Raw genomic sequence first — 24,110 nt, forward strand, 5'->3', positions numbered from 1 at the left:
ATTAGAATGAAGGGTAGTGGTTAAAACTCAGCGGGAGCAGAATAGACGACAGAACAATCTGTAGATACAACAATACAAAGAAACTGGATGAAAATTCATTTAAACCATTAATTGCTCTATAACTCAGGGACTGTACATATAATATTAGGCCAGACAGTAGCTCTATTGTTTTACTACCCGTTGCTTTTAATTCACACATTTGCATTTGTGATAGGGGGGTAATTAGGATCTATTTATTATTCACACAATCCCTCATAAAAGGCTAATGAGCATTTGTTTTGACGACAGTAAAAATGCAAGAGAAAGCGATTTATGTTTGTTAGCACACACAGGTCATTATGCTGTGGCCATTTGTCAGGGGCGTAGCATCCCCTGCTTGATCCGAGTCAGAGAGGGAGCTCACTCATTCCCTCCTCTTCTCAGGATGGACTTATCTGTGGACAATGTGTCCTCCCACCAGGGGTCCATCTGTAATTCTACGTTTTAAATCAGACCACGGTCTTTCCCCAGTATTAACCGAGCACTGTGAGACTGAACATAAAAAAGTTTATATTGATTAAGTCACTGCAAGTATTTAATAGGTTGTCTGTGAATATTTTGCTGGTATTGTACTGTATGTTCAGTATAAATTTTTTGTGACTTGTCAAATATGTAAATTAATAACAAAATTTCATGATATACATTGTAATGACAAAATTCTGATTACTGAAACAGAAATGATGGTGCGCTGTGATAGGCATATGTGCTACCTTTTAATACCAGCGTTTATACACAAACATACCTGAAAGTCTGTTGCACAGCTTCACACCACTTCAGGGAAACATGTTGTTCAACATGGAAACAGCAGCAAAACGGTGCACACCATTTTGAGATTGAACATACCCCCTCATCACTGTTATGTAACTGAATTTCTAGGAAACAAGGTTGTTTCATAGGCATAATCATTTTAATGTAATGATCATGTTTGGTTTGTTCAGCCTTCTGCCTGAAAATCATCATTTGAGGGAAGATGGTGGAGCCAAGGCACACTATTGGCTGAGAGCCCTGTCAGTCAAATCCACTCCCAAACACATCTTAATTTTCAGCTCTGACACATTTAAAATAAACTGTATTTTAAGTTGGTGCCATGTTGGCAGTTGATGGAGCAAGAAAAAGTTTTATTTGGATAAAGAGGTGCCGACTGGTGCTGCTGAGGTGGGTGCGGTGCGCAAGCAGCAACCACACCTGGCTTTCATTGGCTGAGACACCTGCACATCAAACAAGCACACTTCTGAAACACACCTTTTTAACCAAATTGTTAAAAATACCCCAAAAAAACAACAAAAAAAACAAACAAACAAAAAAAAAAACATTATAATGGCAAAAATTAGCAATTAAGATAAATTCAAATGGTCAGAAGGCAAAATTACCCAGGATATTGACTTAGTGTCTCCAGGAAGTGGGAGTTTTCCCAGCCAGTTAAATGAGAAGCCCCGCCCCCTCCTTTAGCTAGTGTTGTGGTAGCTGACAATCTTTTAAAAGCTCCAGCCAAACTATAACCTCATGTAAAGCCTGGACTAAACCCTGAAGCCAGAGGTTGAGAGGTAAGACAGGAACGAAATCATATTGTGACGCTAACATTATTGGTACTAAAGGAAAAACTCTATGTAGCCGCACCCAGTGTTTAGCTAGTTAGCCTCGGTTAGTTAGCCTAGCTAGCTCAGCTTCAAACTAGCCAGACTAGCTTGGTAAAGCAGCTTGTTAGCTACACAACAGAGCTTTCACCATCTCATAATGAAAACAGAGGCTGCAGTGTGAATGGAAAAAGGCATCTATCCTTTTAAAATGCATTTGTTGTTTCATTGTTGTCAGTCAAGGTTAAATTTAATAGCTAACTTGCACTTTGTGAAACTAGCTTGTTTCTTTGCCCAGAAAAACTCAATTCAAGCAGTGAGATTACTGAGTTCAGAATATATCTGAGTGTTGAAATGTTTTTAAAAACAGCAGTATGAAAATCAATATTTTTTTTAATTCAGTTGAGTTATTAAATAATGTGAAGAAAATGTGTCTCAGTGAGTTTTTCATATTTGGGTAAAAAGAGGCGCAATGTAATGTGAAATTACTGCAGAATGATTTACCTATCAATAGTATTGATTAAAAGATGTGGAAGAAATCAACATTAAAACAATAAATAAATATATCTCCTCCATATTTCACAGGAAAGGAAACGCTGTATGTGTCCGAGCAGTTTCAAATAGCAGAACAGTGTGGTTGTAGTTAATCATGCAGTTTATGATGATAAAGCCTGATGAGTCTGTGGACGTTTCTATAGGAACTGAGTGTAAACTGAGCACAACCGATGGACATCGGTGGTAATTTGATGTCCTATTTGGGGGACTAGGACTTTCCACTCATGCATTTCATTAGATGACTTGTGTGACTGCTCTGAGGAGGAGCCTGTTCAGCATCCAGATTGGTGGGGATGGTGAATGGCGTGTGAAGTGATGATTGAGGGGAGATATCAAAAAGCTCTCCCCCCTGATGCAGAACCGAGACATTAACGGCTCAAAGGTGAGAGGGTTGGTGAACTAGCATGTCTTCACTCTCCCAGAGGCCTGCTGGCCTTCACCTGTTCCCTGTCCTCCTCTCCTCCACCGAGTTTCCCTCCTCCTGCCCCGCAACAGACGTCTTATCAAACGTGACTGATTGCTGTAATCTGGACTCTAGGCAGCCATTAAGCAAATTACCTGAATCATTGCGAGGATTAGTCTCATTAACACATGATTAGCATCAAATTAAAATAATGAGTGTTTAACTTGTGATGTCTTCCAGTTGTTGGAACAGCTTGATCAGCCACGCCAGGGTGAAAGATGGGGCAGCCCTCTGTGTCAGGGATCCTGAGGCCAACCCTGGTGCAGGGATGGACTATCTACAACTTCGCCTGGACTACCAAAAGTTGACTGGCCCAAGGTGAGGCTCACCCACACAGTTTTCTAATAGAAAATAATGAGGTTAGTGTAAAATGTGAAGGTGATGTGTTTGGCTGGCTGAAACACGAGAGCCCACAAGAGTTTGGCCCCAGTTTTCAGGGTCAACTTAAAGATGTTGAAAGGGAAGCAAAGTTAGACTGCAACTAGGTACCTGTTATCGAAGCGACTGTGTCACTGAGGAAGCCTAATGACTTATGTTGCAAATCATTCAGATATAAACAGGTTCAAGTTTTATTGCAACAACAAAATTGCAGTTGCAGCTCAGATCAGGTGCTGAGTCAACAAGCAATACGAAGATAATAACAATAAAATACCAAATGTAGAATATCAAATTACATTTTTTAATAAGATGGGCCTTAAATAAAAAGAAGGAAGCACCATTACTTTACCAAGATGAGTATAAATCTAAAAATATCAAAATACTGTAACAGATAAGTTGAATTTATAGCTTCCATCATTGACCTTGTTGCAGGGGGAACAGTGTTTTTATCCTGCGAATACTTTTCTCTTGTTACACCCTCCTCTTCACCTGCTCACTCATCAGCATCACTAGATTCATTTTAATTTATGACAGCACTGCATGGGGACTTAAGTAAGAAAAATTCTTGCTGCACAGAGATAAAACACAAGTTCTAGAAAGTATACTGCTGTCAAAGTATTGTTTTTAATGGCCACTGAAAACATCGTTCTCTGAAAATTTAAAATAGGACAAGGTTATGGCAGTCGAGCAGTGACTGTTACTGTGGGGTAAAATCTGTTGCTTACTAAGTGACAAAATAATTAGTTGACATACAGAAACAAACAAGTGTGAAATGTGACTGTAGTCAGTCACCTACGTGGTCTGACCTGCTTTGAATGCCATGGATCCTTTTTAAGTTTGGTGGCGTGACCACTCAGGGACAAACTATCAAAGCTCTGTGTACACCTTGAAACTGGCCTGCAGTGCAGCACCTTGATCTTTCTCACAGATGTCAATCAAGACGTTTTGTGTCCTCAGTAGAAAGCCTTTAGTGAGCGTCTTCAGGAGGAAGGGAAGGACATGGTTTTTGGGCTGTTTTTATAGAGCAAATTTGTCTTAGTCATTGGTTTTGTTGTGGCTTTTTAAAATGTCCTTAGAGAACCTTTTAGTTAGGAAGAATGGTAAGAACTGAGGCTCATTTTTGTCCTTCATGATCTTTAATATCAGGATGAAAACTTTGGATGTTGACGTGGAAAGAAAGTTGATTGTCAGAGCACTCAAACAACACACAGCCTGCACTGCCATTGTAGTTATTCAAATATTTAAACTGACTGCTTTGTTGTGACATCACAAAGTTCCAGAAGTCCTGACGGCTCATTTTAAGGCTTAGTTTCTGAATACAGGCTGTGTGCATTCCTGTGTGGACTGAGGCTTTGATACTTTCACAGTATTAATATAGAACCTAGACCTGCTTTATAATAAAAAAACGTGGACATCTACCTTTAGACTGGATGGAGCTTTAATAATCATAGTGGCTGATAATATTAAATCTAGTCCCATGTTATTTATTGAAGCATACCGAAATTTCCACATTTACTGATGGAAAACACAGTTTTTGATGTCCATGTGTAACCCAGCTTGTTCGCTGTGGATAACAGGATTGGACGAGGCTTTCTACTGTTTTCTCAAATCCCAGACTCCAGCAGACATTCAGTAACATCTGTCAAACCATAATTAATCAACATTCGCAGATGTTGCTTTCCTGCAACCTGTTGACATTTCCCCAAAAAGCCCTTGCAACAGAGAACATCTGAATGCTTGAATAAATAGTAAAATGCATTATTATCATTGTCACAATCCAACGCCACCACCTCTTTACCCCCCCCCCCCCCCCCCCCCCCCAACCCCCAACCCCCCTTCACCTCTCTGAAGTGAAGATGAGCAAATGGCTTGTAGCAGCCAGGGAGTGTAGTGCACCTTCTGCTTTTATCTCAACAGAAGATTTATTTTAATACCACAAATGCATATTTAGTAACCGCTAAGTGTAGTTAAAAACTATAATGCTTACCTGCTGCTTGGAGATTATGGACCCTGAATGACATTATGTTTTATCAGAGGGGGTGGGGGTGGGGTGGAGGGGTGGGGGGGTATGGATGTCAAGTACTCACCCAGAAGCACAATTTAATATCATACGCAGCGAGTACAATTCCTTTTTGCACTAATGAAAACAATAGCAGCACTAAACACTCCAGCCTACATTTAATTTAATCTTTGAGGGATTATCTTCCTCGGCTAATGTCAGAGTGTAAGACGGCCTGTGAATATTAAATACATTTCCTCTGCAGATGCTCCAACAACAGCGGTGGGATAATGTCAACAGATTTTTTTCTGAGTTTCTTCATATGGGTGGAATTACTTCATGAAACATTTATGGGGAAGCGTTTGCCTTTGCTGAGCTCTCCATTAAGCTTGAATGTCATGACACAAAAGGGGGTGTGGTTTGAGGACAAAATTTGTGTTAATGGCCTTGTGTTCCTTTGGCTTTGGCTAAATTAAAGGGCTTAGCAAATCCATCTTAACCGTGACTGTGCTGCAAGGGAGGTGAAGGCAGGAGAAACTCGCTGCAGCATTGTGCAGAATAATATACTGGAATAATGGTCCCTCAGAAGTGTTTGTATTAGTTTAGTTTGAAAAACTTTATTATTTTACATTAGTGTATATTGATTGCTTAGAAATACCTCACCGCCTTCTGAAATTTACCCTTTCCTCTCAAATCTATTTCAGTAGCTTTGATACTGATAAAACAGTGAGTAATTAAGTAAGTAAAGTTTATCTATATAGCACTTTACACAGACACAGACACAGAGTGTTTTACAGAGCCATAAGCATCAGGTTTGCATACATAAAACAGAAAAAACACAACGTGACCTGGTACGCACCGATTACCTGAAAGCCTGTAAAAGATAAGACGGAGACAGATAAGTGTGTAGCTGCTTTTTAAACAATTCCACAGAATCAGCAAACCTCAGAGGTGCAGGTGGAGGAAATAACACGTCCTGAGTGTTTTTACTCACAACTGAGGGGAAGCAGTAATCCATAAAAGGTCCTGTACTTCCTGTCACATGATCTGTTGCTTTTTAAGAAAATTCTTTTTTCAGTTGCCTTTTTTTCAAAATCACCATAAAGTAACATGAACTGAATAACAGTTCAGCATCATTGTAGGCAAGAGCTTTTATATGCATGGGGTGATTAGATTTCAATGCAAAGTGAAAGTGCAAGTTGGTTCCAATTAGGTTTAGATTCAGTATTGACACCATGAAATCAGCAGCTTCACCAACAGTGCGGTCGCTTGTCCATCCAAAATGGCTGTAAGGTGTATAGGCCCAGTGGTCCTGTGTCTCAGTATCATTATCTCATTATGTTTCTAAGCTGTTGTGTGTCGCTAAACTGCACTGTGGGATGTGAAGCTGTTACATCCACAGACGACAGCGACGCTGAAACTCTAAAACTCAGCAGCCAGCTGGAGTTTTACAGCGTAAGTCAACCTCAGAATGGCGTCTGTTGTTCACTGAAGTCGGTGATAAAGTAGACAAACTCACCAGCCACAGCCAAAACGCGCCAGCATTTGGTTATTGGCTGATGATAATTCCCCACATTGTCGCTACTTTATGTTTGTCTGAGTGCATCTGTGATCTCTGCAGCAGCGAATAGTGCTCCTCACTGCTGAGTGCACTGTTGTGTTGGCGCCGCTTTCCCCCTGCAAGTGAAGTAAAGTCATCCTAAGGACATAGCGGCACTGCACTAATTGCAGTTGATTAATAAAATACTAGCACAGGCAGCAGTTGGCAACTCCATTATTATGTTTCTCAAACAGATTAATTGCGCCGAACAATATGAGCCTGCCACCGGTGATAGCGAGACTTTGGATACAAAGGCAGTCATCAAGACTGAGCCCGACTCACATTAGTCATTCTAAATAGCTCACTCAGTGATTACTCTCATCTACAATTTCAGTCTGAGGTGCAGGGATGTGACATTATGAGCTAGCAGATGCTCAAAGCACAAAGAAATACAACTGATTGTGTTTTACCAATCCAAAAAAAACCAAAAAAACATTCACACCAGTAAATCCAAACCTCTGTCAGTCCTGACAGTGTGAAAAGAATCAGATTTGCTGTTTGCTGATCAGAAGGTAAGACCCAGATACAAACATACTTATGCACAGTACAGCCCCTGAAGTTTGTTCTGGAGGTTCACACTGTGTTAATGAACTTAAGCTGAGTGGGGAATAAAGGGGGTCCCTTCCTTGCGACAGCAAATAGCCAAGGGCAATAGCCGATAACTAATGTGTGGAATATTGCAATTAGCATGGCAAAGTACTTACAGGGATCAAATTAAAAAATTCATTAACGTCCGCACTTAATTAAGAAACACTTTTCGGTTTACATGATAAATTATGACACCTATTAAATCTTCCCCTACAAGCTATAATGGCCTTCTTTGCTCCTGGGTATAGACAGTGTTTCCTTTCAGGTTCAAGGAACTCTCCAAGGACCTGAAGTATTTATTAAAGAGTTTTATTAGGAATAATGTTTCCCTGCGAGGGATACGGCGGCAGCCAGTTTAGGGGACACGTGTTGGTGGTGTGGGTTTTTTTTTTTTTTTTTTTTTTTTTTTTTTCCCATTTTGCTGCTGTTGCACCTCAGTGTTTTGTCTGCCTTGAACAAGTCGGCTTTAATTGAAACTAGACTGGAAAGAGCCTTGAGATGAATGTATTGTTAAATTAAAACAATAAAGTGAGGAGAGCTGCATGTCTAAAAAACTTTAAGGAAGAGAGGGTTTAATTCTAAGTTAATTCATTAATCATTTATTCTATAAAATATCAAAAAAATTAGAAAGGGGTATATCATCCCCCCTGTCTCTGCATTTCCTGTCTTTCAAATACAGGCATTAGAAAATGCCCAAAAAATAGCTTTAAAAAATTGTGCTTTCAGAGAGCCCAAAGTGATTTTGACCAACCACCAGTCCACAATCCATACAGTGCAAAGAAAAGCAGGAAATCCTCACATTTGAGAAACTAGTTTACTGAGTTTACTGTTTACTTATTCTTATTCAATTATTAAAATAGTTGTAAACAGTTTTTTTTTCAATCAACAAATTGAATAATGGACAAATCATTGCAGCTCTACCTAAAAGTTGCCTAAAATGAAGCTATGACACAAGGTCCATGGAAGTATTGACAGCGTTGATTATCCCTTTAAAGTTGCAGCCTTTCTGCTGTTACACAATCCTGTTCACTTTTATTACTCCAACAGTTTTGAAAACCTTTATTTCTCCATGCAACATCAAATGAACATTCATATTCTTTTCAGTGACCCATTTTAAAGCTGAAAATAAAACACAACCAATTATAAAATCCTGCTGCTGGTGCAGAGAACTGCCACCTTTTTACCCTGAGTCAAACACTAATGAGGATGAATGTACCTCAGCTTTAAATAAGAGAAATGAACTGAACCTCTGCTAGTTTTGATGTTAGACCGATACAACACATCCAGTGGAGTAGCAGATATGATTTGTTTACCTCATATTTACACTATGGATGTATTAACTACACTGCAGAGACATATACATGAAACCTGAGGCGTGGCTTCTGTCCCTACAGTCCACACTGAGCTTGTGATCTGCAGAGGTGTGTTAATCAGAGGTCTGACTGCAGGCTGCAGTGTTCTCGGGCTGAAATGACTGCGTCTTTATGCAGACTCACAGAGAAAAACCTTTGGAAAGATGCCAGCTGAAGTTTAGTTTCATAGTGGAAGCACCGCTGCGTTCGGAGGCGACTGCTCTACTCCCTGAGCGGGGGAAGCCCTGCAGCCTTTAATCATCTCATTTATATACCAAGGATGATTCTACACACCAGTGAACATTAAACTGATCATCTCAAACAAGCAAGTAAATTTATCTGATTTGCAGCACGGCTTTCCACAGATGAACCTGTTGGTGCACAACAGAAAAGGATGAAATTATATCAGTGCGGCCCCCTGCAGTGGCCTTAATGCGCTGGTGCTTCCTCATGACAGTTGAGAAGCTCTTGACAGGAGGCTTCTTGAACTTTGATTGGTTCAAGTGGCCATCCTAGACAGCCTCTTCATTTTGGTAATTTGTGTCTCCAGTATATCCAAGATGGCGGCGGAGCCTGGGTGCATACAGATGTAACATTTGTCATGGCTTAAATTTATTCTGAACATACACTAACAGACGAGTCAGTTGAAGGCTGCACAGTTGAATTATTGGTAATACATGAAAATCTGCCGTCTCTCCTAGGATGGATGGATCATTGTACAGGCCTATAGAGCGCTGGTCCAGAGGGGATCAGGGGTCACCAAAGCTAGAACCCCTGTTTGAAGAATCTTTTCCTACCATTTCTTGGAGGGGAGTAATAGTCCGATTGAGTATCTGCTCGTCTGTCTAACATCTGTCTGATTTGATCTAAAATTGTGTTTCCATTAACTTGCTTAATGGGCAATTTGAAGTGCAAACTAAAAACATATATGCTCACATGAGGCGGTTTTTCAGACAAATTCAACAGAGCAATACTTCAAGTGAAATGGAAACACTTTCTGCATTTAAATCACATGACATCCAGAAAACAATGCAAACTGTTATCTCCCAAATATCCCAGATATGTGGCTGCTGCCAGGTATAAGAGGTTTGCCTTTCTGTCATCATGTGCACCAGATGCCCTCATCACCTTTGATTAAATACTTCAGTGGCTATTCAGATCAGACCATTTGCAATTGTGTTTTGTTGACTTTAAAAAAAACAATTTTGTGCAAAACTGCAATGGATGTGTGGCTACGGAAGACTAGGGTACAGAGAGTTCAGGTGCCATTTTCGGTCAACAACAAAACTGTAGAGTAACCTGAGAGCAAGGGCCACCCACAGAAAAGAACAGAAAATGATGCACAACAACTGCGAGCAATGAGGGTGGTGAGCGGCTGCTCTGGTGTGAAGGAGGGGGACTTTTACTGGGTCACTGTCTCGTAGTCTGTCTATGCTTCCTAGATGTGTTTCCAGGAAATTCCCTGTAACTTTTGACATGTAAAAAATATTTTTTCCAAACATCCCGGGATATCAGTCACAATTACAGGACAAATCTATCAAATATTAAAGCTTGTGCGTCTACACTGGCTTCACTTGCTGTCTTTAAAGAAGATGACATCATGGAGACGCTCACTCACTGTGAGAACTGTTGCATTTCTCTCTATACTATTGTATTTTACCCTGTAAAGTGCCTTGGGATAATGTATGTCATGATTTGGTGCTATACAAATAAAAGTGAATTGAATTTCATCGAATACAATGTTACAGCTAAAAGTTAGTCGGTTGAATAAATATCAGGTCATGGACTGTGAGCCAGGAGACCATGAAGAGCTTGGGTGTTGAATCAGTGTTGGATGGACAGAGAGGTTCAGGGTTCAGCACTTCCCTTCCACTGCTGCTTTTGGCTGATCTCAAATCAAATCTGCTTATTTTAGCCTTACATGTCTTTGCTTCCGCTTCCTTCATCGACCCTTTGAGTAAATAATTGGCAGTGCATGTGACAAAATGGCCGGTGGACAAGTCATGAGCGTGCAAGTGTGCGCTTCATTTGAAGCCTCGAAGCAGGGCCCTGGCTCACTTCTGTTAGATTATTTAAAACAAGTGTCCGGAGCCATGTGCCATGACTAAATTACTAACTGTGTATTTCATAATGTTACTGACAATATGTTAACGTGTTTTTTCGCCTCCCCCCGCCGTGAACAGATGGGTCCTTTTACTTTATTTTCCACATCAAGTATGATTATTTCTTTGTGCCAAAAGCCACCTGCCGTTCCTTGGTCTCTGTTCTAATTATTTATGTTGGTAACACACAGCAGGACTTGTTATCAGTTGGATGGTATCTTAATAAAGGAAGGCACATCAACATATTGACATCATGTTCAAGGGGAAAATTTATCATCGCGCAAAAAATGGGCAGAGGGGGCTACTGGAGCGGATCAGGCCATGTGCCAACACCTCCAAATCTGACCTCCTTTTGTTCCCTGACTCCTGAGTTCCCTCTCCAGCACACATCTGAGGAACCATGTGATGATAATTAGGTGAAAGCCCATTAAAAAGTCAAATAAGAGAGAATACATTATCATTGAGGCACCAGGACCTGATGATTTTCAGTTGTGTGTGTGTGTGTGTGTGTGTGACAGAGAAGGACGAAAGGCTCCAACTGCTGCTCGGAAAAGACAAAAAGTCACTGTTTGTTTGTGGCACATAAAGTTTGTGATCACACCTTTTGTCCAATTAACAGAGGAAACATTAACTGTGGTGCAGCTCAGACAACCAGGGCTTGTTAAGTAAATTTGTGTGAACTCACAAGTCGCTAGTTTATCAGACATAATTGTTCTGGTTAATTATCCAAACAACATTTTACAGACAGCTAACAGACAGAACAAATCTAAGTCTCTGTAATTTGGGCCAATAAATACCTTTTTAATCTGGATGACAAAATATATAGTCAGTGCACTGCAGTGTTTTCTTATCTGCTGCCTCAGAGTGAAGGTTAGATCACTGACACTGAGAGAAGAGGGTTGCTCTCAACACAAGGCAGAGTGTAAGCCTAATTGTTTTTGAAGAGGACAGTGTTGATTCTGCATTTTGGCATCATCTTCTTAAAGGGGCTATTTGTAAGTTTTCTCTGCCGTCGAACGTGGTTTCCTGCCTGAAGCAGGTGGTGGTGATTGTCGATTGAGCTTCTGCCATCGTTGGGTTTACATGAGGTTATAATATGCCCTCTGAGCAGCGTCACGTCTGCAGAGCACATTGGAGGCTACAGTCACAGGCCAGGGGGTGGCTGGTTAGCATGCTAACTTCAGTAGAAGAAAAGATGTCATAGACAAGAGAAGTTTGATGCTGAACTTGCATTGTTTCTTCTAGATTGGTAAGTAAACAGCTGTTAATGCTAATGTCAGCTATGTAGCAATAGCAAAACTTTCAAATAGCTCCTTTAAGTCGGAAGCATCTACCAAACAGCCTCGCAGTTCTCTCAGAAAAGCCATGTGTCACATTTTGCCACCCAGGTTTTCATGATGTAAAGAAGAAAACTTTGTTTAGATATCACTTCATATCTAGACAACTTTAAGAACACAAGGAAGCAAAATATAAAATTACAAGATCAAGAAAAAGATGAAAACAAGTGAGTTTTATGATGCTTTTTATAAATGGTCTTAAAAACAGGAAATCAAATCGAATCAAAACAGAAAAAAAAAAAGCAGAGAGAAAAACCCTCTTCCACCAATGCTTATTAGGGCACAAGGGAAACACCACATCAGAAGTTCCCCACAGAGCCAGAGAATAGAGATATATCAAAATACTGCAAATAAAAGTAGCAATTAAGTTAAGTATTCATGGCATTTCAAAGCATCCTGTCGTGGGGATACGTCACTCTTAATCAGCACTCCACTGTTCTCAAATGTAGAACACTTACAATTAAACATACTCAATACTTTAATCCCCTGGAGCTAAAAATGAAAATACCATAATTACAATTTCACATGTACAGCTCCTCTTGTTTCTAATGTGACTGGAAATGGGTTCAAAAATATGTCATTGATGATGGCCGATGCATTATAATTACAGATTCCTCTATCCTTTCTAAGCTTTTCTATCCATCCCAGGCCAAATACAAAAAGCCGACGTATTACCCCACGAGGGCAGTAAGCCATTGTAGCACTCCCATTATGAAACCAGATTTAAAAGGGTTACAAAACCTTTATCTACCCATTTAAGAACATATATGGGCTCACGGTATCCACAAAAGTGCAGTGAGGAAAAGCCATTGCGGAGCTCAGACAATGCACTGACCATAAATCTATAATAGCCTTTAGGATTAAAGAATATGCTCTCTGAGTTTAATTACATATTGCTTCTGAGAGGTTTACCCTGCTGGGATGGAGAGGCACATTGCCGCTCCCGGTGACTGCAGATGAGGGACAGACGGCCAGAAAATTAACAGAAGGATTTATTTAAAACTCAACTAGTGAAAGTTTTGGTGTGTTAATGCATCCACGGTCACCGCCATGTGGATACGGCGAGAGTAAGAACATAAGAACAGTCTTACTGACAGACATATGTCAGACTGTCCTACTCACACTACAGTATACACTCTCTCATTTCCTGTCCCTCTTATCAAAGTAGGGACCGGTATTTTCATTCAAATAATTGTCTCTTTGCAGCAGCATAGTAATGATTTAAACCTACATCTAGGGTCAGGGTAAATGCAACACCACTGCTGGAGCTTAGTTAATGGGAACAAAAGAAACAAGAAGCTGAGTGCAGCACATTTTTATATTTTACATTAGCAGCCGTCGTCACAGTTTGATTGGAATCCATTGGTGCCCACCTGGTGTCATTTCACATAATAAAACACAATAGTAAAGTGCATTAACGTCTGGGACACTGTCAGAATACTACACTGTTGAGCTGAGTGAGATCGAGACTCAACAATGTGTAACTGACATTGTGGAAATAGGACAGTAAGATAGTAAACGGTTAACTCAGGGATGAGCAATATGATCGACTGCCATAATTGTCCCATTTATCTTTTTTTTTCCAGTATACCAGTACATGACATTTACTTATACTGGTTTATAAGTTTGTATAACCAGTAAAAGATTCAGGACTTCTCTGGGCTGATCAGTTGGTTTACAGTCTGGTCAGATGTTAGTCTGATGTAACTACTCCTGTTTATTTCTCTGGGATTCAGACTGTTGATTTGTTGAATGTGGATGTCTGGCTTGTTTCGAGTTATTGTTACAATCTCATTAATGAAGTGTTTACTGTAGTATGTTAACATCATGTAGAACAAGATGGAAAACCATTGTGTACAATATGAACAAACAAAATATTGCATGACATTAATTTCTTAATTTCTCTGTCTCTCTCTGACAAAAGGTAACACTAAGCCCTATGTGCATTTTCACACTAATATCTTTTGTTATTTCTTCATTTGCAAACTTCGGTCAGGTGAGACTCTGTATATTGCAGGTGAATATTCCTTGTCTGTCAGCAGGTTATTATGACCTATAGTTAGGTTTTGTTGCTAGGCGACATCTAGTGGTCGTAGTGATGATGACAGGAGCAAAGGGAAAAGTGCGGTGACGTAGTTTATAGAGCGACAAAGTCCACGTCAGGAGGAGGTTGGGGTGGATGGATGAATATGACCCAGGAGAGCGGTGTTGGATTCCCATGTGACAGTAGCAGTTTATATTGTTCCTATTATCCATGACTTTTTGACAAACCTCAACCATGTTAATCGTTGTAAACATGACATCAAAGACTGTCTAATGTTGAGGACGTACTTGTTTTTACCCAAACCACCATCTTTTCCTAAACCTAGCCAAGCTATGACCATTATTATGGTAAGAAAGTTATTATGGTAACCATAATAGGGCTTCAACACTGCTCTCTGTACAGTCCTCATGCTTTTATTATAACTATGAAAACCAAGGTCGGGTACACCTGCTGCTGTAGGGGCAGGATTTCAGGAGCCGCTCCTGTGGGTCGCACCAGAGGTTGGATTAATGACCTGTATGGTTGTTGAGGTTGGAGGACTGGTTGGTGGAGGAAATATTCGATGTAGGTACACTCGTTTCCTCTGATCTAAAGAGACAATACAAAGCCTAATGTTGGTTATCACCTGCTTGATAAACTTTCTCTAAACTGACACTCTGCAGCAGAGCAGACACCTGAGTTTGTAGATGATTTATTTTGAGCCTAAATCACAAAATCTTTTTTCCTTTCAGTGATGAGTGTGCTCGCCGAATACTGTCGAGTCCTCAGGTTAGACAGTGCTACCTGCAATGTCACGGGGAGGAATTCATTAAAACCCTGCGAGTAGTTATTTGATTTATAGCAGGTCTTGGATCCCTTCCCTTTGAATTATAAAGTCTTGCAATTAACAGATTGAAAGGACATTTAACCCTGTGTTGATGCTGTGCAGGGAATTACAATGACTGACGCTGAAGTTTAGAGGCAAGAAAGTTTAAGACAACGAGAAAAGCTTACCCAGTCGAAGCAGGGAAGTTCCCCACAGTGCTGTAGGACAGTAGGACAATAATTCAGTAAGTTATGGAAATGAATTCTATTGAGTACATTCCTTTGAAGAATACTGGGAAGATTATTAGTCTGCTTTAATTAGTATGCAAATGTATTTCTTTATGATCACTTTCTCTCTTTCTTCATTATATTTCATCTCTCTATTTATCCTTCAAGAAAGAGAAAGATTCACTTCACTTTGTCTTGTGTTAGAGTGTTAATTTATTGCTCTGTAATTAATTTCAAATGCATTACCCATTAATCAGACACATCTGCACAATTATGTGCACAGAATTTCTCTCCCATTGGCTGAACTTACCTGTCCGTGCTTCAGTCTCACCCATTTACCGTCAAAGACCTTTAATTTGATGACTCGCCGGAGGTCAAAGAAGTATTTGAAGGGATATTCTCTTTTAGCGGTTTTCACTTTTTTAGTGCTTTTCATCAGTCACTCGTTTTTTTTAAATCTGGGAATTGAGAAAGCAGACACAGCTTTATTCTGAAAATGGGATTCAAGAGCCCTGTGAGGTTGCACAGGATCATTTATCCCATTGAGTCATATCATGAGTAATAATATATAACAAGCAAACAAGTACAGTACTTTACAAATACTTTATACTGTAGTATCTGGTTTTATTACGTCATGTATAAGTGCTTTTCTCTTGTGAAATGATCACCACAGTTTATTATACTGCACTTTAATGGAAAAGGGTAATTTTAAAGGATAATGATTCAAAACCATTGAATCAAAACCAAGTTTCTCTTTTCTGATGCTGAAATCTGTGTGTGTGTGTGTGTGTGTGTGTGTGTGTGTGTGTGCGCTAAAAGTAAGAATGTAAAAAAAACAAAAAACTGACAAAACCAAATCAAAGTGTGGTGAGTTTAGCTCTGGAAAAAAAACAACTTTTTGAAACATAAAAAATTCTCAATACTCAATAAAATGGGGAGTTGAGGCCTTAATTATTTATTCAGTACAGCCAAGCAGCACTGACTCATGGTACACTTGTTTACCAGACAATTGGACAAACTTTATTTTGCCTTCAACTTGCTGTTAAATTCCTAGACTCTCCCAAACCTCGAATTCCGATTATTTTGTCAAAGTTAAAGTGGTTTTGACTTTGAGAAAAAGTGCAGAGGCCTTGCAGCTCATCAGTAAATCCATATCAGAAATCTGCCGTCACCAAATTTAAATATTGGGCAAGAGCATGTTCAGAAACTCTGTTTTAGCTGAGTGTCGGCTGTTTTGGGGAACGGTGGTAAGTATCTGTGTCCCATAACCTCAGAGAGCAAAATGAACCTTTTTATTCACATTTACACCCATAAGATAGACTCATGACTCAATGTCTGTTTGGTTTTGAGTTTTGAGGCATTAAAAGGTCAAGAGCTGCTGGTCTCCTGTTAACTACTGTGGGTGACACCTGCAGGAAGCCAGCAGAGAAAGCTGTTCACCAGTGGGTCTCAGCACTCTGCAGTTATAAGGTTTAACAGAGATCAGTCAGACCTTAATCTCTCCATAGCCGTCCAGGCATGCCTTCCTCTGCACCTCTGTTCTTATTCAGATAATGTTTAATTCCCATAATCCACAGCCTTGACTATGGTCTGAATTAATGTAAGCCCATAGACTTCACAGCTAAATGAAACAAGACCCTATTGTTGTCACAACAACGTATATATATTACAGCAAGGAGGAGGGGGTTGATTAAATCGCCTCTTTCCTGTGCACTGCCGTTAAAGCTTTGTTTTTGTTTTTTTAATCATTGCTGACTAATAAGAACCTGCAGAGCTCACAGGCCGGCAATGAACAAGATCACATTGTGGCAGATCACCTGCGCTAACCGTCTGTCTGGTTACAAGCCCTGTGATGTACTGTGACTGCTTCAATCAAAGCAGCAGATTTGAATATCCACAAGACTTTCCAGCAACAGCCTCCGTGTGAGATTTATGCCCTCATTGAGAAAATTACATTCACTCCCTGTCCTCACTGTTTGGCATCCATTACAGTTCATTATTATCCTCTGAAGCCGTATACAGCTCTGTAATAAAAAGGGGAGAAAAAAAAAAGAAAAGCAGAAGTTTGTGCCGAGATTGAAGCATAAATTGTTCCGTCCCTGCTGTTGCAAAACACTGGGCCGTATCTAATTATTTTCTTTCTCCTCCTCAGTCTGTCTGTCTGTAAGTCCAGGCATGCTTTCTGACCAAAGCTGTGCAGCCTGCCTGCATGTTGGACTATTTTTCAGCCACGCTAGCAGGGTGGTTCTAGATATGGCAGCGTTGGTCGATCCATTGGACTGTCTGTCCAAAACTGTGGTCCAGTGTGAAGCATCTCGACAATATTGGATGGGCTCCCATGACATTTGGTGCAGACGCCCATGGTCCCCACTTTCTGACTTTCAGTTGTATTTGCTTGTGCTGCAGACAATCTCTCAATCTGAGGGAATTAGAAAGGTTACTTCAGCTGTGTCCCAATTCAGGGGCCGCGTCCTTCAGAGGCTGCATTTGAAGACCAATAACATCAGATGGGTGGATCCTTCATGGCCCAACTTCTTCCAGCATTCATTGTGTGCAGTAATGAAAAGGCAGCAAACAACACCAACAGAGAGTCTGAGGATCATACCTTCAAATGTCAGTATTGTACTTCAGCTCAGTTCAACAGCTAATGGTACAACTGTTAAAACCAAGGGCCCGGAAACCTCAAGTTTTTGTGAAAATAAAAGTTCCATGTTGTCAAGGTTGCTAGGCAACAGGAATTTGCTTTTCAACGCAACGGCAAGAAACGAAAATACACCAGACCGTCTCGTTTCAGTTCGGCCTTTTGGTGTATGACAGTTATGAATGGTTCAAATGTAAACATATGATTGTTATTTATTTAATGTAACTCCATAATAATGATTATATACATTACAGAACTGAGAAAATGTAATTAAATTGATATTTTTTGCAACAGTTGCAGCTGGACGACGGAGACCTGACCTGCAGTTTAGCTGCAATATTTTCAAACTGTGGCATAATTTCAGAAGTTTAGCTTATTTTTTATTTTTTTACCGCACTGAACAGGAGCACTGAGTCAGACAAACACTGTCTTGAGTTGATGCTTGTATTTATCTGTTTTTTCTCAGCCCCTTTAAAGAAGTCAGGCACTTGTAGGAAAGTCCATTTTCCTAAAGCTATGACTATAATCATACCGAAACTAATAGTTTCCTTTTATTTCATGTGAAGTAAAATAACCAGCAAACAAAACATATCACAGTTAACTTCCCAGCTGTAGCTCAGACCAGAGAAAACAAACTGTAGGTGGATCACACATGTACCTGTACGCTGCTCCCAGGCCTCCTCAACTCCTAAAAACAAATGTGTCTCCTCCCACCTCTGTGTGAGGCAGATGTCAACATCTGTCCTATTTCCAACATCTCTGTTGCTTATTTCCCTTCTCCAAGTATAAGCAGGTGTTCAGGTTTGCCCTCTGGAACAATCAGAGGAGTATGTTTTACTGTACATTTGTAGTTTTTTTCCTCTACGTCGTGCTGAGATTGCAGTAAGAACGCAGGTGCAGTGTGTGAGTCTCTCTCTCTGTTAGTCAGTGCAGTTGTTACCTTGGGCGAGGAGGGATATTAAAACAAATGTTTGGAGATGACAGTGGTAGCAGCTAGGCTAACAGCTGGGACAGTCATGGGAGCAGGTGATGTTGGGGCATGAATGAGGCCTGATGCCCCCCCGCCACACACACACACAGCTTCACCCCCCACCCACCCCAACCTCCAACGTGCTCGGTGAGGAGTCTTCATAAATAATCTTCCAGCAATCTGCCTCTCCCTCCACTCTCTTATTAATTACTTTTACGGCCAAAATCAAACATCTGTCATGCTAGAATATACAAATTAATTATGCAGCTTCTTCCCATCAAGATCCATATACCATTGTCCCTCAGAGCCTCACTGACTCCGGAGGTAGAGGTAGCAGAAGTAAGACTCTTTATATCGACTGTGTTCTCTCTTCATTTTTTTTTTTTTTTTAAAGATCTGAGACTTGTCTCGAGAGCATTAAAAGAGAATTTATAGTTGTTTCACTTAGGCTTTTCAAATTCACCGTGCAGACAGATTTAAAGAGATTACCTGGAATCAGAGCTCAATATGATTATTACTTTTTTTTAACCTGTATTTATTCAGGGAACGTCAGCTGAGCATTCCTGCTCTTGTACAGAAACTGTTCTGATTAGATAACATTTTCAGCCGCAGTGTGGGTACTGAGACTGTTGTGTTCCGGCCGGTGTGTCTGTGGTTTTAGACCAAGTCTGCTGCTTAATGACTGTGTGTGTAGAGAAAGATGATCTTCGAGGTCCACGCGCCCACTGACAGAAGACAGCTGTCTGCCCATCCTCCAGCCCGGCTCTGAGATGTCCTGGGACTCTGCCTGCTTCGTGGGTCAGGACCCCAGAGGGGAGGCACCATTTGGTACCAGTTACAGAGCGGCAGGGGGGCGCCGGTGCCTCCCTCCCTCCTTTCAGTCAAGGTAATGCTGGCCAGGCGGATCCGGGCAGTTCCTGGCTGGCTGGCTGGTTGGCACAGGCAGGAGCTACCCATCATGCCACAGTGGTGAAGGGCCCGATGACCTTGAGACGGGCCGGGCTCCTCCTCCTTGCTGAGCTGCAGACTGCTTATGGGAGGATGGATGGAGGCACATTTTCTACACCCTGTAACTGAACGATACATGTGCTGCATGAATGGAACTCGCAGTGTTGCATTTTTAACCTGCTTTTACTGTGGGACGGTCGACTGAGCACACAGTAAAAGTGTTAGTGTGCAGGCAGTTTATCAGCAACACCCTCATTTAACAGTTCACTCAGTCGGGAGGCATGTACACCAGGCAGGTTCAAAGAGCTGTGTTTGGACTCGGGAGCGTTCCCTCCTTATCCTCAGCCGTACAGGCTTGTGAGGATAATACCTTTTTTAAACATAGGTGACACTGAATAGTAAGCACCACCATGACTGTCAGGCCAAGCGCTGTGTGCTAGAGAACAGGTGCAAGGGTTTCTGGGTATATGGAGACATTTTAATATTACAGTAGCATTTCATATACCTTTTTATATAATATTTCATTTAATTTTTAATTTTTTTTTAATCATTATTATCCAATAATGTAACCCCCATCCCCACCCCACTCCCCACCCCTACATCAGTAGTACTTACTAAGTGGTTTCCTAATATCCTAATGTATTCTGAACTGGACGAACTAGAGAGGTGACTTCCAACTAGAATGGAGTGTGGATCAGAGACCAACACAAACCCTCAGTTACTGTATGACTGGAACCGGATGCACTTCTGCACAACTAAAGCAAAGTCTGCAGTTGTCTGTGGATGAAGAAAGTGTCTGTCCCTTTAAGTGTACATGCAAGTGGTAAAATGTTAAATTCTCAACTTGAAGTTCTTATAAAGCACCACAATAGAATCCCAGGTTTCCAGAGCCACCAATTAAATAAACAAGGCAGTGCATCTTCAAAAAGACCTTGACAAAACAGGATTTTCAGCCTTGTCAGCACCTTTACACACCTACTATAAATGGTGTGTGATCCTAAGATACTTCTGAGCTGCTTCACCCTGAAAAAGCCCATCAGCCTCAAAGCCACCTACATATACACATGTACTATGTGGAAGTACTGTTTGTACCTGCAGGTCACATGGAAATCTCTCCACATGAGCCTTTTGTCATCAAACAAAAAACAAAACTTACCAATCCAAACAATTTATGACTGTTAAGCATGGCAGCATATATTATGACAAACAACACATGCTCCATTATGCCAGCTGGTGTAATGATGTGGTAATGCCGGACTCATTAACTTCTGCTCACAGTTTATGGTGGCCTTTTATGACAGAATTAATTGATTCACACATGCATTAAAGCAAAAATAACTGGAATGAAAATGCAGTTGGATGCTGGCCTCTAATCTGTCATAAACACTTCTGCTGCTAAAGCGCGGTGACATTATTCATGTAAATGACTGGTCATATACGCAATAAACAACCCCAAACAAGTTTCACAGCTAGCTCAACGTCCCTCAGTGAGCAGATACCACAGTGAAAAATCAGGACCTTTACCAACTATTAATTACTGCAGATGTGCTTTAAAAATATCTATTTATTCACAACTTTCTTGAATACTACAAATATATTTCTCTTCTCTGTGAATATTAACATCAGTGGTGACATTTTTACTTCCAGTTGAGCTCTCTGTTTGTTGTTAAACCATGTATGCTGATTAAATCTTTATTCATTATTGGTTCAAACGAGCCGTTAAATGGAGAGATTAATTTGTAAATTGTAATCACACAGCGTCAAGACGGCAGGATTAGACACCGCAGATTGTGTTCAGTGCCACAGACCCTGCAGTTGTAATAACTTTTCACCAGTTTCTCTACAAATACTCTGTTACGTTTACACTGTGTTTATCTGCTGCCCAAACACAAGTCAATTAAAAGATGTTTGAAATCCACATTTGTAGATAGAAAGAGGAGAATCTGCTGGGATTCAGTGTCTCCAGAAGTTTTCTTCTACAAGTTTTCCATCCAACTTCCAGTCATTGGACATTTAATGGGATAGTTTGGGTCATGATGTGGGATTGTGTGAGGTACTTACTATAGTCAGTGTATCACCTGCAGTTGATTTGGATCTGCGTGCTCTCAGTCTGGAGAAGCAGCTGGAGCACCGGTACTGAATTTGTGGGAGGGAACAGTAAAAATGGTATTTTTGCTACTTTAAAACATGCTCATGGAAAAGTGTGCACTTTGTGTTGAATATTTTCACTACTTTATCTCACCATCGAAATAGACTTTCCTCTGGAACAACTGCTGAACTACTGTATCTCACAAGTGCACCTACACTCGGCTCTGTCTGACTCAAACAGCTGATCGGTGCTGTAGTTGCGCTTGTGGGTAGGAATATGGTAGTTCAATGGATCGCAAACTGTAGTTCCAAAGTGAAGGGCTGTTTGACGGTAAGATGAAGTGGTGAAAACGTTCAATTTAAAGTGCACACTTCAGCTGATATTAGCTTTTTTCCATGAGCATGTTTTTAAGGCTAAAACCTGCCGTCACCATCCACAGCAGCACATCATCAGCTTCTGTGCCGGCGCTTCAGCTGCTTCTCTAAACTGGGAGCTGATCTGAATCTACTGCAGGTTAAACACTTGACTATAGATAAGAACCTCACACAGCCCGACGTCAAATAACCACAACTATTATACAACCACTACAATACAACAACAACTCAAAACAAAATCAAACCAAACCGATCCCATCTTGCCACCTATATCACTGGAGCATAACAAACAAACTAACAAACCAAACAGCTTCCACCTCCCCAGTGCTGCATGCTTCAGTTCATCCCACCCTCCCATCAACCCCCCAAGTACTGGTTTTCTGCCTGGGAAGGAGGAAGGGGGGAACCTTCTCCACACCCTATTTATTTATTTTCTTTCCATTTTCTTTCTCTCTCTCTCTCCATAAATCAAATTATATATAACTCAAATATCTATCACTTTAAAGTCCCAGTGAAACCTTTGCGTTTACATCATGATGTCTGAATTTCATTAGTGTAAAAATGATTTTTGGTTTATTTCTTTGAATGTTCTACAGCACATTTTGGAACTAAATTGAAGTAGAAGCTTTTCTCTGGATTGGTTTGTTGAATGCAACCTCCGAATGATTCATTACAACAATGGCAGCGTCATGTCTGATGTCTGATGTCTGATGTCTTCGTCGTGGTCAGGGTGCAGCTCAGATCCCTTTTTCCTGGAACCTCTAAGGAACCTCTGAGGAAAAAGGAGGATTTTCTTCCAGCATATGTGACAGTGGGAGTCTGACATTTAATCAAAGATAGAGCTTGTATCAGAAAAATGAAGAAAGGGCTCAGGCTCTTGCCCCAGATGACTCGCTATCCAGCCATTACTAACAATTTAAGCCATATGTTTAAGAATTCCCCCTGAATCTCTAAGATGAAATGAAGAGAGGATTTAGCTGGGAGATAATTTTCTGTGCCTCCGCTGTGATGAGGGTCACATCAAAGCAGTCCCGGAGCTCCATATTGAGGAAATGATTTTTATCTCTTTGGCTGGACTTAAAGGTAATTGTATACAAGCTGTGCTCTGCTTCAAACCCGTAATGAATTCCTTAATCCGAATCTCATTGTTATGAACCATGCAATTACTTACCCGGGATAAATAATCCATCTTTTGAAGCTGGACAGATATTGGTTTTAGTAAAGGACACTCAATCAGTGGATTATGTGTAAATTGCTTTCACTGTAATGTTTCAATCTCACTGGTCGAGAGTGTGTTCTTATCAGAGGTTGATGCGCACTGTTCAGGAAAAACCTTCATGCTTTGTCTAACGCAAGAAAATTAACCCTGAATATCGATTGTATGTAGATGTGTTGGCACAGATTTTCCTGGTGACAACCTTAGCTGAAAAGTTGTGGCTTTCTCCAGACCTTTCAACTCCTACTCATGGTCTTCATCAACAGATAGAGATTGGTAATTTGTCAAAGAGGTGGCTCATTTGTCATCATGGGACCTATATGGGTACTATCCCACATAGCAAAATGAAACTTCTGGGCCAACTCATGCCAGGGTCCTCGGCCCAAGTCTGGCCCACATACTGCACTTCTACATCTGGGCAGATTCCAGCTGTTATCTGTGTTGTCTGACAGTCTCAAGATTGCCAGCATTGGTCCAGATGTGGAAGTGGCATCTGACAGTCATGCTGTATACAGGCCAGATTCGGGCCGTGGAGCCGAGCTTAAACTGAGCCAGAAGAAAACAAGCATGGGCCACATTTATTTTGCTGCCTGGGACATGTTTTACAGTATACTTAGAAAATGTGACTACAACTGAGCGATCTACATTAACAACTTACCAAACTCCATGTGCTGATGAAGACCATCAGATGTAGTTAATAGCTTCATAAAAAGACAGTAAATGAAACTTGACCAATTAGTAGTTATTGGGGGGTATTAGTTTTTTTTCCCTGATACCTAGTGATTCTAACATAAAGTTACAAAGCAATA

The 24,110-nt window shown here is 40.7% G+C and overlaps 1 long non-coding RNA gene across 4 annotated transcripts in view; it reads left to right on the top strand.

Moving 5' to 3' along the window:
- The first annotated feature begins 1,174 nt into the window (after positions 1 to 1,174).
- LOC139624671 (uncharacterized) overlaps positions 1,175 to 24,110 on the top strand; it is a 73,720-nt gene continuing 50,784 nt past the window's right edge. For 2 of the 4 annotated variants that reach the window (XR_011691714.1, XR_011691715.1), the window contains exons 1-2: positions 1,175 to 1,583; positions 2,812 to 2,949. This is a non-coding gene — a long non-coding RNA (uncharacterized lncRNA). The remainder of the gene's footprint in view (positions 1,584 to 2,811; positions 2,950 to 24,110) is intronic. The other 2 variants (XR_011691716.1, XR_011691717.1) reach the window with 1 other exon arrangement.

This window comes from Trachinotus anak, unplaced genomic scaffold (genome assembly GCF_046630095.1).
Source record: "Trachinotus anak isolate AG129_WGS33_773 ecotype Australia unplaced genomic scaffold, CSIRO_AGI_Tana_v1 ptg000008l, whole genome shotgun sequence".
Lineage (NCBI taxonomy): Eukaryota > Metazoa > Chordata > Actinopteri > Carangiformes > Carangidae > Trachinotus > Trachinotus anak.